This window comes from Phoenix dactylifera, chromosome 3 (assembly GCF_051530095.1).
Source record: "Phoenix dactylifera cultivar Ajwa chromosome 3, Ajwa_hap1_PhDact_Kaust_v1.1, whole genome shotgun sequence".
Taxonomy (NCBI): Eukaryota; Viridiplantae; Streptophyta; class Magnoliopsida; order Arecales; family Arecaceae; genus Phoenix; species Phoenix dactylifera.
In genome coordinates, this window is record NC_143192.1 from 25667968 (window position 1) to 25681035 (window position 13068).

A 13068-nucleotide genomic window follows, 5' to 3' on the forward strand; every position below is an offset into this window, starting at 1 on the left:
ATGGCTTCCAGCCATTTCTCGGAATCGATATCTGATATCACTGTTAGATGTATGCCCTAGAAGCCAATCTGGCAGACACATTATTTATTCTGGGACATAAATTAGTACTTGACTTTATTATTATTGAATAATAAATGGGCATCTTTTCATTCATATTGTTTATGTGTCTATGAATCGTCCAAAAAATTAATAAGATAATGATACATATTCTCAAGAGTTGAGAATTTGATCCATGTATCATTGGTGATTAATTTCTAAATGCTCCTGAACAATGGATCATCACGAGAACGGTGATCGATCCAATCAGTGCACAGATCGCTTTTCTTATGGATGGACGAGACTCGAGTCCACAGTGTAGGGACACTGAAGTGAAAGTGCAGGTGCTTGTTAGAGAACAAGGGTACTGAGTGTGACCAAGACAAGAAGTTACTTGGATGTCTATCCACTCGTCAGTGACTTACTTGATGTTGCAGTAGTGTGACTGGTCCTTTGACCTGCGGTGCTTCGGCTACTCACAGTGAGGTTATTGTAGTTTGACTGCACATATACATGGTCTCTAGTCATATGGGTCCTTGTTGTGTAGATTGGCTGCAGTAGGTTCACTGTAGGAGTAGGAAATGCACTTACATGGAATCTATCGACCTTGATAGAAGAGGCGTGATCCTATATGATTTATCAGATAGAGTTCTAGGACCTTGGCCAGGGCAATAATATACAGTGGAGAAAGAGTTTTCCACTATCGAACTCAAGTCGAATAAATCTAGACATATGACAGACGACGGGGTTTGACGAGTTATCCATGACCTCCGGTCTGTAGGGATCCACGATAGAAGGACTGTATCATACGATAACTGCACCTAGAGGTTCATCATTCTATTATACTGGGTAGCCACTACATACTACTAGGTGTCACTGGTGGATGGTGAGACTCACAGGGATCATCTCGATGGTCGATAATCCCTGGTGAGTTGAGTTGGAACTGTTTCAACCCATTGAAAGGAGTTTTCAATGATATTGTGATAGAGATTGCAATATTTCTCACTACCAGTCAGAATAGAACCTATGGGGTCACACACATTAGAGGTAATGACCGATCCGATGGTTGAATGTGATTAGGAATCACAAATAATCAATTAGATTGATAAATGGATAACCCGCTAAGAGTTAGTGGTTAGAAGAAGGAATAATTGCAATCGGATTGCAATTTAATTTAATTAATTGGATTTAATTAATTGGACTTGATCATGAGTCCTACTTGGAGTGGGATTCATGAAGTCCTAATTGGATTAGGATTTCAAATTAAATTAGAGTCCTACTTGGAATAGAATTTCTAAAGTCCTAATTGTCTTAGGGCTGAAATTTGAATAAGTCCTAATTAGATTAGGATTTTCTTAAGTCCTAATTAATTTTAATTTTAATCTAATTAATTAAATGGCTGCTAATTGGATTAGGATTGAAGAGTTCAATTGAGTCATGGTTCAATTAAATTCTAATTGGATTAGGATTTGGAGGAATTAAATTGGGTGCACTTAGTCCTATTTTGAATAGGATTGGACCTAGAACTAGTCCTAACCCAATCCCCACTTAATTTGATTAAGTGGGGCTAACCAGATGGGAGAAGAGGGAGGGGCCTACACCCCTCCCTTGGCTGGTGGCGTGAAGGAAAAAGGAGGGGCCACCCCCCTCCTAATTTGAATTCATAAAGGGATAAAGATGAGCTCCTAAAATTTAGGAGCTCATCTCTATCCACACACCATAAAAGAGGGGTTCAAAGGGGCTACGAATTTTTCATGGTTTTTCTTGGGATTTTTGGCAGCGAGGAACCATCTACCATTCCTCCATTCAGCCACAAGAGTAAGGGAAGAAAATAAAGGTGGCGTCATCTCCTTTCTCTTCTTCTTTTGGTTCTAGCGCAAGGGAAAGTAAAAGGCTGCGAAGAGCCTTTGTTTCTTCTTCCTTGGCATTTTCTTCTTCTTCCTCCTCTCAAGCCAATCAAAGGTTGATTCAAAGGAGAGGACTTCAGCCATCAATAGCCTTCTCTGCAAGGGAGCTAGCACCCCAAGGAGATCCAAAGGCTTCGATCGAATCATTACTTCGTGTGGATACCTGTAGAGGCCGGACGCGTGTGCGGCTTCCACTGAGCCTTGATCAAATACCACGTAAATCAGATTTGCGGAGACCATCTACCCGCACAAGGTGAAGATCTGATCTTCTTAATAATTTTAAAATGGTTTAAAATAATTTAATTCTAATCTATCTACAAACGAAAGGTTTTAAAATACGTTCATGCGATGAACGAATCCTGCATATGTTTTTCCGCTGCAATCTGAAAATTATTTCAAAATTTTCATGGCATATGAGGGATCCTAACAGTGGTATCAGAGCCATGGTTATGTAGATTAAGATTAGAATTAAATTTTTCAAGGGATTTTAGATCTGAAATTTAAGGGATTATGCTTGCTGAAATTTATGTATGCAGAATTTTCAGCTTGCTGATTTTTCTGCATATTAATATTTAGATACTTAGATTAATGATTCTAATACTTTGATAATGTGATTACAAATGTTTAGAGTCAAATCTAGCATGATCAGCAAGTCATGAGATGGAATAATCAATTAAATTACAGATCGGAAAATAATTTTTATGCATGTGATGCGTATGGTGATGATCATGGATGGACCCTTTGAATGTGCTGAAATGTTCTGCGATGTTCTGTGATGCATGTAATTTTAATTTTTAGATGCCTATGTGCATCTTAAATTCATGTATTAGAGACCTGCGTGTCTCAGGAAAAGAGTTATAATTTTATTTTTATTTTTATTTAATTTTTATAGCAATCTGGGATGTAATCTGTGATGTGTGTTGCACGTCGATGGTTGATCGATATGTACATCAACAAGCTCAACATGCGCGGATCGAGATCAAGGGTTGATTGAAGATGGATCAAGGAGTTGATCACAATTGGACCTAGAGGATCAAGATCGAGTCAAGAGTTGAAGACGATCAAACCAATTGACGTGCATGTGCTTGTAAAATGACCCCATCCTGGATCCATGATCATCACCATTTAATTTTATTTTGATAAATGCCTAGATGTTTAATGCTTATGTCTATGCGGGTAGACTTATATTTGCATGAGATGTGAATACGCGATCGAGTGAGACCTAAATCGAAACCTCCCTAATCAGTCGAGGGTGAACCAACATAAGTTAGTCATATTAGATTAATTGATCTAATTGGTGTCTAGGCAAGCCTATAAGGTGGTTACTTAATTAGGACATTACTCTCTGAGTAAGGGGAGCCTCCCACCTGCTTACCTGGCCAATTGTTCGATTACCTCTTATGAAGAACTCAGTTGCAAACACTAAGACTTGATTATGCAATATTAAGTCCATAGATCTTCCACCGTAGTAGAGCTGCTAAGATCTTTTCGGTGTTGATTTGTCTCGGCTGGACACAGTGGGCAAGTTGCATCGGGGGACTGGACCTCTCTATTAGACATGAGATGTTGTGGGGTAAAGATGGGGTTGGGCACCAATAACTGTTAGGTGAGGACCCAATGATGACTTTATTTCTGCGGTTATATGGTGGGTCCGACTTAACTAAGTAATGGGGCCAATAACTGTTAGGTGAGGTCTTCATCACTTAGAGACCAAGTACCACTGCAATATGCTTGAGAAGCATTGTACAAGAGTTGTACACTCATCCATTTATATGTCACCAATAACTGTTAGGTGAGGCGGCATGTAAATCGGTGAGATCGCAGTACCCACTAGAAATTCTAGTCGCGTAGGATTTTCGTTTCTCCATCAGGGGAGTATGAGGGATTCGAGAAAATAGTGGGAGCACATTTATTCTAAAAGTCCCTAGAATAAATTAAGTTCAAGTATAAAGTCTAACTAGAATCTTTACTCTCTACAGATCACAATGTCAGCTTCAAACCCTTTGACCCGAATCCTTGAGACCAACAGACTGACCGGAACCAACTATAAAGACTGGCTTAGAAACCTGAAAATTGTTCTGAGTTGTGAGAAAATAGGGTATGTGCTCGAGAATGATATCCCTAGGTTACCAGCACGTCCTACTGATGATCAGCGTGAGACGCATCAAAAGTGGACAGATGATGATATTAGGGTCAAGTGCTACATCATGGCATCCATGACTAACGAACTTCAATGCCAGCATGAGAACATGAAGACTGCTAGGAAAATACTGGCTCATCTGCAAGAGTTGTATGGTGAGCAGAGCCGCACTGCACGCTTTGAAGTATCCAAAAGGCTCTTCAAGGCAAAGATGCACGAGGGGCAGTCTGTCCATGATCACTGTTTGACTATGATCAAGGACCTCGAGGAGCTTGAGAAGCTCGGTATGTCCATGCACAAGGAACTGCAGATAGATCTAATCCTGCAATCCCTTCCTGATTCATTTGGTCAGTTTATAGTAAACTACCATATGAATAAAATTGAATGCACTAAGACCGAATTGTTGAATATGTTGGTAACTACTGAAGGGACCTTGAAAGGTTCAAGGGGCTCTGTTCTGGCTGCTGAGCTGACTTCTGGTTCCAAGAGAAAGTCTACTTGGAAGAAAAAGCAGCCTGCAAAAAAGCACAAGAAAGACAAAAAGCCTAAGAAGGAAGTTCATAAGAAAAAGGCTAATGACAAGGGAAAATGTTTCCACTGCAATGTCGACGGCCATTGGAAAAGGAACTGCCCTTCATACCTCGAGAGCCTGAAGAACAAAAGGGACACACCTTCTGAAGGTATGCTAGACTTGCTCGTGATTGAAACTAACCTTACGGTTTCTTCTACTTCTAGTTGGGTTATAGATTCTCGTTCTAGTGCTCATTTGTGCACTACTATGCAGGATCTAAAGAAAAGTAGGAGGCTGGCGGAAGGTGCAGTAACCCTTCGGGTTGGCAACGAGGCAAGAGTTGCTGCTGTAGCTGTGGGCACCTATCCTCTGCGATTACCGTCTGGATTTAGTTTACAACTTAGAGACTGTTATTATGTCCCTGCTGCTAGCAGGAATTTGATTTCTGTTTCGTGTTTAGCACAGGATGGTCATGTTTTGACCTTTGACAAAGACTGCTGTTCTATTTATTTCAGAAATAAATTAGTTGCACGTGGTTTCATGATTGACAGTCTCTATCACTTGCATATTGATGTGTCTGTGAATGTGTCTGAGCAAGTAGTGAGTGCCATAGGATCTAAAAGATCCAGAGATGAGATAAACCAGAAGTATTTGTGGCACCTCAGGCTTGGCCATATTGGAGAGGACAGAATGAACAAAATGGAGAAAGATGGGCTTCTCGGCCCATTGACTTCTGAGTCATATCCAGTTTGTGAATCCTGTCTTCAAGGAAAAATGGTTAGATTACCTTTTGTAGGACATGGGGAGAGGACCACTGAAATACTTACCCTGGTACACACTGATGTGTGTGGCCCATTCGATGTGCTAGCCAGGGGTCGTTATTCATACTTCATTACCTTTACCGATGATTATTGACGATATGGGTGTGTGTATCCTATGAGATACAAATCTGAGTCTTTTGAAAAGTTCAAAGAGTTCAGAAATGAAGTAGAAAAATAGACTGGAAAAATTCTTAAGGTTCTTCGATCAGATCAAGGAGGATGTTGCCCAGATAGACAACCCAAGAGGGGGGGTGAATTGGGTTTTAAAATAATTTTAACTATTAAAGCGTTTGTGGGTGACTAATTAATGCTTTTTACAAGATGATTAATTAGTTGCTGTGATGTGTATGAAATGAGAGTAATGGTAAGAGACAAGCAATCACAAACACAAAGCTTTTATAGTGGTTCGGAGCTAACCCTTGCTCCTACGTCCACTCCCCAAGTCTCTCTTGGGAATTCACTATAACCCCTTGGATTACAGCCGGTTGTTTTCCAAGCTCACAACCAAACTTGTTGTTTTACGAGCTCACAACGAACTCGGTCGGTTTTCCCAGGCTCACCGACTAGAACCAACCCCGATTGTTTTCCCGGGATCACAATCGAACCCTTACACGTTGGTTTTACACTCGGCTCACCAACCAACCTCAATACTCTTGATTCAATGCCCCGATTGAACCAAGCAAAGACAAAGGTGTAGATAAAAGAGACAAACAGAAAAATACAGCTTCTCAAAAGCAGATAAATGGCAATATGAACAATAACGAAGTTAAGAGCCCTCAAACGCTTTTAAGTTGGAGAAGAGGAAGGGCTTCTTAAACTTCTGGTCTCCTCTTGAGTGAGTAGTCGACTTGAATGCAGGAGGAGAAGGCTTTTAATTGCTGGGAAGATGTAGGTGGATGCAGTAAATGCAGATCTTCCTCTTTTTCGTTGAAGATCACGTTGCAGAGCTTGAATGCTTGATTAGTTGGAGTGGAATGATTCTTCTCTGCCTTGCTACGGTCTTCTGTGGCTATTTAAACCAACCCCCACGGAAACTAGCCGTTAGAGAGCTTTTTCTGCCCGTTCTGCACACTCTGCGCAGCCTGACAATGTGTCCGTTGGTGGGTTAGAGTCGACTCGCGCGATCAGGAGTCGACTCGGCTGTAGCGGGAGTCGACTCAAGCTTTTCCGGAGTCGACTCGGCAACTGTTCCAAATTTGAATTAAAGTTGCCTTCACGACTGGGAGTCGACTCGTCTTGACCTGGAGTCGACTCGCCAACTTCTGGAGCTGACTTGGCAATTTCGGAGTCGGCTCATCCACTGAAGTCCGTGGATCCAATTTTGAATTTGATCCACTCGAGTCGACTCGACTGTCCTGGGAGTCGACTCGACTGTCCTGGGAGTCGACTCGAATCTCAGAGCCCGAACTCCCGATTCTCTGTCTTTTGGCTCGTCCAGTCTTGGAGTCGACTCGAACTTCCTCGGAGTCGACTCGGCTCTCAGTTTCCGAAACTTGGTCTTCTGCATTTTTGATGTGAAGCTGTCTTGGAGTCGACTCGAGCTGTCTGGGAGTCGACTCGAATCTCAGAGGCAGTAACTTGGTCTTCTGTCTGTTGATGGTCGCGGAGTCTTGGAGTCTACTCGCATATTGCGGGAGTCGACTCGAATCTCAGAGTCCGAAAATTGCTCTCTGACTTTTTCTTGTGTTCCTCTGAGAGTCGACTCTCACCTTCTTTGGAGTCGACTTGCCATCCATCGGAGTCGACTCGCGTTTCACTGGAGTCGACTCGAATCTCAGACCCGAAAACTGCTCTCTGACTTTTTCTTTGTGTTCCTCTTGGAGTCGACTCTTACTATCCTGGAGTCGACTCGGTGAACATCGGAGTCGACTCGCGCACTTTGGGAGTCGACTCGTTGACAGGTTCTGAGTTGAAGCTTTCTGTTCTTCTGTCTGTTCTCAGTCGGAGTCGACTCGTACAGATCTGGAGTCGACTCGAGCCCGTGCCAGTGAACTTGATACGCTTGGAGTCGACTCGTGATACTCTGGAGTCGACTCGAGTCTCAGACTTTGGTTCAAGCTGACTTCTTAACTTATCCAAAAATTATGAACCAAGTCTTGAGACACTTAGACAAGATTTTCACTGAAACACTTAATTGAATTCATTAGTAAACAAGAAATATACTCAATTGCTTTGATCTCATCAAAATCAAATAGGGTTTTAATCAATCACTCCACAATCTCCCCCTTTTTGATGATGACAAAACACTGAGTATATGTAAAGTGAATTGCACAATAAACAATGAAATAAAATCCATAAATGAATTCAAATGTCTGGTAATTCAATTTATCCAAGCTTGAAAGGAGTGAAACAATAAATTTCGGAGTTAAAGCTCCCCCTTTCATTTGGAATTATATAAGCCTTCATATCATGCAATCAATTGTTTGGCTTATATATATTTAATGATTTAGCTTTCTTAAAAATTCAGATTCTCCCCCTCAACATATGCATTCTACTTTGTTTTGATTCTTTGAATTTCCTTTTAATGCTTTGAAGTTTTTGAACTGAAATTTTGATTTTTAGAGGGAAAATCTGTCAATTTGTTCTTGAGTAGGATTCAGCTAATCTCCGAATATCCCTTGAATAGATTCTGGAGATTACTCCATTAGGAGCCCCAAAAGAGAGATAATGAGCCTCGGGGTGCCGAATCCACTTAGAACAAATTTGTGTGTTTTAAGAGTTTATCTTTTTATTGATTTCCATTGATTCCTTTTACATATTTTATACATATTTTTCTTCCTTTTACATATTTCTCCCCCTTTTTGTCATCATATCAAAAAGGAGGTAAACAGAACACACAATCAAACATAGATCAAAAGGCACATTATTGAAGAAAAATGCGGCTACTCATTGTATTAATTTGTATGTAAGTACATTTCAGAATACAATAAGTAACGTAAAGCAATACATGTCAAAGCAAAATACAAAAAGTAGCTACGGTCTCCTCGAGGATGTAGGTCCTCCTCTCGAGGATGTATCTCCTCCTCTCGAGGATGTGGCTCCTCCTCTCGAGGATGTATCTCCTCGAGGCATGCGCTCCACGAGTGATTGGACCGCATTGGTCACGTTCTCTAGCTGGCGAATGATGGCCTGGATGGCCCTGCTCTGTGTCGTATCCAGCTCGAGTACTGACTTCTGCAGTCCGTCCAGCTTGTCGATGAGCACATTCGACAAGCGCTCGGCCCCTGCGGTGGTGGTGGACATGTCACGGCCGATGTCATCCCGCATCTGTTGAGTGGTGCTCGTGACCTCAGTCATGCTGTGGAACTGGGCCTGTATCAAGGTCCTCATGTTGTATATCTCTTGCCGCACCTCAGCCATCATGTCTGTCACGGCTGTCAGGGAAGGGACCAATGCGAAAGATGTGGGCGTAGGAGAGGGAGTAGGCACCGCACCCCGGAGCTCCTGGAGCAGATCTCGGACTATCTCCTGCCGCAGCTCCCGGAGCTGCTCAGACGAGATCCGGACCTCCATAGGCTGAGTGGGTGGAGCTGAGGAGGAGGGTCCGGTGGAGGTGGTAGGAGCAGAAGTGGATGGAAAGTCTGGTACGTCGGGAAAGTCAGAATCGGGCTCAGGACTGGGGGAAGGTCTGGTGGTCTGTGTGGTGATGGATGACTTCCTAACCCAGATCCCCTCTCTCTTCCGAAACCCCATCCTGTGTAGGGTCCCCGCTCGCATGCGATCTATCCATCGCAATGCGCGAAAGGGTTCCCCCTCAGGAATGGGAATCTCGTACTCCCTAAACAGAAGGGTGAATATCATGCCGTATGGGAGGGTGAGCCTAGGTCTATCTAGGGGCTCACACATATACCTATAGATGAGTTTGGGGAAGTTGATCGGGGTGTCCTGAAAAATATAAAATATAAGAGCTAGGTCTCTCTCATTTACAAAATCAAATCTCCCTGTCTTAGGGAAGATGGACCTAGACAGTATACTCAAAAGGATTCTCACCTCAATCAGAAGTGAGCTAGCAGAAACCTCGTCTAGAGGTGACTGGGGTGGATGCCCTAGAACGGCCGTAAGGGCCTCAACCCTGTCCTCAGGGTGTGTGGGAGCCACCCCTACTAATGGAAGGTGGAGGATGTGGGCAATAAGATCCTCCGTAACAAACAGAGGGACACCGGCTACTGTGCCCTCGATACCCCCATCTCCCCGATGGACGGTACCATAGAACTCTCTAACAAGACCAGGGTAAGTGGGGAGATCTAAAGTGAGGAAGTACTCTAATCCCTGTGCCCTAAGCCTATCACCTATGGTGAACCCTTCTCGGGAGAGATAGTCGAAATCGACATATCTCCCGGTGGTGACGGCCTTCCCGGCCAATGACCTCGCGGAAACCGCCCTAGGCGGGGAACGAGCCGGAGGTGGTTGCCTCGCGGGATCGTGCCGCGCCTTGGAGCGCCGCTCGGGACCGGCCTCGGGTCGGGACCTCTTCCGGACAACGGTCTTACGCGGCATTATGACCTAGACGGAATGAAAAACCTAAAGGACGGAGAAAGGTCGACGGAGGAGGCTTGGGACCGACAGGGGGCGACCTAGGAAGGGATGAAAAACCTAAGAACCGGTGAAAGATCGACGAAAAAGGGGTTGGAGACGATCGGGGACGACCTAGGAGTCGGCTCTAGAGCTTTTGAACAGTGGCGGCTTGAGAGAAAAGTGTTTTCGAAACGACAAATCTAGGGTTAAAAAGTCGGATCCCGACTGCGAGTCGACTCCACTGAGTCGCGAGTCGACTCGACCTCGAGTCGACTCCAGAATATGCGCGAGTCGACTCTCCTTATGCGCCTGAAGACTTCGAGTCGACTTCCAACTATATGCGAGTCGACTCCCCCTCTGCTGCCATCTTTGCGAGTCGACTCCCGCAAATGCGCGAGTCGACTCCCCCTTAGGAGCCGACTCTGAAACTTACTTGAGTCGTCTCTAACCTTGGCACGCACCTAAAAATCATACTATAATCGTCCCAAATGAGGAAAAAACACTAAAGTATGATCTGATTTGATGATTATTGAAAAGAAACTCTATTTTAACCACAATCAAGTCATCAAAATCAATGAATCTAGTGGAAACCACCACTAGGATGGATCAATCACTCCTAATCCCCTCCTAAGCACACTAAACCTCTCTTCACTTAGGGGTTTTGTAAAAATGTCTGCTAATTGATTATCAGTACAAACAAATTGGAGTGTCACATCACCATTCAATACATGATCTCTTATGAAGTGATGTCTTATCTCAATGTGTTTAGTTCTTGAATGTTGAATTAGATTTTTAGTTAGATTAATGGCACTTGTATTATCACAATTAATGGGAATTTTATCTTGTTTAATGCCATAATCTTCTAATTGTTGTTTAATCCACAAGATTTGAGCACAACAACTCCCGGCTGCAACATATTCAGCTTCAGCAGTAGATAATGCAACCGAGTTTTGTTTCTTGCTAAACCATGAGATAAGATTTTCTCCTAGAAATTGACACGATCCACTGGTACTTTTTCTATCAAGCTTACATCCAGCGAAGTCTGAATCTGTGTATCCTATTAAGTTTAGGCTAGATTCTTTAGAGTACCATAGCCCTATGTTCTTAGTTCCTATTAAGTATTTAAAAATTCTCTTAACTGCAGCTAGATGTGATTCTTTAGGATTAGCCTGATATCTAGCACACATGCAAACACTAAACATAATATCAGGTCTACTTGCAGTAAGATACAATAAGGATCCTATCATACCTCTATAAAGTTTTTGATCTACAGATTTACCTGATTCATCTTGATCTAATTTGCATGATGAGCTCATGGGGGTGCTGATTGACTTGTTTCCCTCCATATCAAACTTCTTGAGCATCTCCTTGATATACTTGGCTTGATTGATGAAGATGCCTCCTTCAGACTGTTTGATTTGAAGCCCGAGGAAGTAGTTCAGCTCTCCCATCATGCTCATCTCAAACTCACTCTGCATCAAATCAGCAAATTCTTCGCAGAGGCGATTGTTAGTAGCACCGAAAATGATATCATCAACATAAATCTGTACTAATAACATGTCTTTGTTTTGCTTTCTCAGAAATAGGGTTGTATCTACATTTTTCCTAGAGAATTCATGTTCTAATAGGAATTTGCTAAGTCTCTCATACCATGCTCTAGGTGCTTGTTTTAAACCATAAAGTGCTTTGTTCAGTTTATATACATGATTAGGGTATTGATGATTTTCAAAACCAGGAGGTTGTTCTACATATACCTCCTCATTAATATACCCATTTAAAAATGCACTTTTTACATCCATTTGAAAAAGTTTGAAGTCCTTAGAGCATGCATATGCTAATAATAGTCTAATAGCCTCAAGTCTAGCTACAGGAGCAAAGGTTTCATCAAAATCTATACCTTCTTCTTGATTATAATCCTTTGCTACTAGTCTAGCCTTATTCCTTATAACAATTCCATTTTCATCAAGTTTATTTTTATAAATCCATTTCGTGCCTATAATAGGATATTCAGAAGGTCTCTCTATTAGATTCCATACTTTGTTTCTAGTAAATTGGTTTAATTCTTCTTGCATTGCATTTATCCAATTTACATCATTTTCGGCCTCTTCTATGTGTTTGGGCTCAAAGTGTGAGACAAAAGCTAGATGGTTATTTAAATTTCTAAGGGATGCTCTAGTCCTAACCGGTTGAGATGGATCATCTAGAATTAGTTCCTTAGGATGCCCGTGAGCATACCTCCAAGCTTTAGTTAGCCCATGATCCACAATAGCCTTTTGGCTTGATGATGCTCCTTCACTCAACTTTTGATTATCATCTTGTAATGCCATCTCATCTATCTTTTCTTCAAGAATTTCAACATCATCATCAAAATTAACTTTCTTACTAGAGGAGATGTCACCAGAGTCATCAAATACAACATGTATAGATTCTTCTATAACTAAGGTTCTTTTATTAAAGACTCTATAGGCTTTACTAGTTGTAGAGTAACCTAAGAATATTCCTTCATCTGATTTAGAGTCAAATTTACCTAGATTATCTTTCCCATTATTATGAACAGAACACCTACATCCAAAAACATGAAAGTAATTAACTTTTGGTTTTCTGTTTTTCCAAAGTTCATAAGGTGTTTTCTTTATGATGGGTCTTAATAAAACTCTATTTAATATATGGCAAGAAGTATTAATGGCTTCTTCCCAAAAGTACTTAGGGAGGTTACTTTTACATAACATAGTTCTAGCCATTTCCTCTAGAGTCCTATTTTTCCTTTCCACAACTCCATTTTGTTGTGGTGTCCTAGGTGCAGAAAAATTATGAGTTATTCCCTTTTTACTACAAAACTCATTGAATAACTGATTTTCAAATTCGGTACCATGGTCACTTCTAATGGCTATTACTGAAGTATCTCTAGCATTGGTTACTTCCTTATGAAACTTTTTAAATACTGAAAAAGCTTGATCTTTATGTGCTAAGAACATAACCCAAGTGTACCTAGAATAATCATCTACAATAACTAGACCATATTTATTTCCACCTAGGCTTGTTGTTCTAGTTGGTCCGAATAGGTCCATGTGTAATAATTCTAGAGGTCTAGAGGTAGAGACATATTTTATGGATTTAAATGAGTTCCTAGATTGTTTG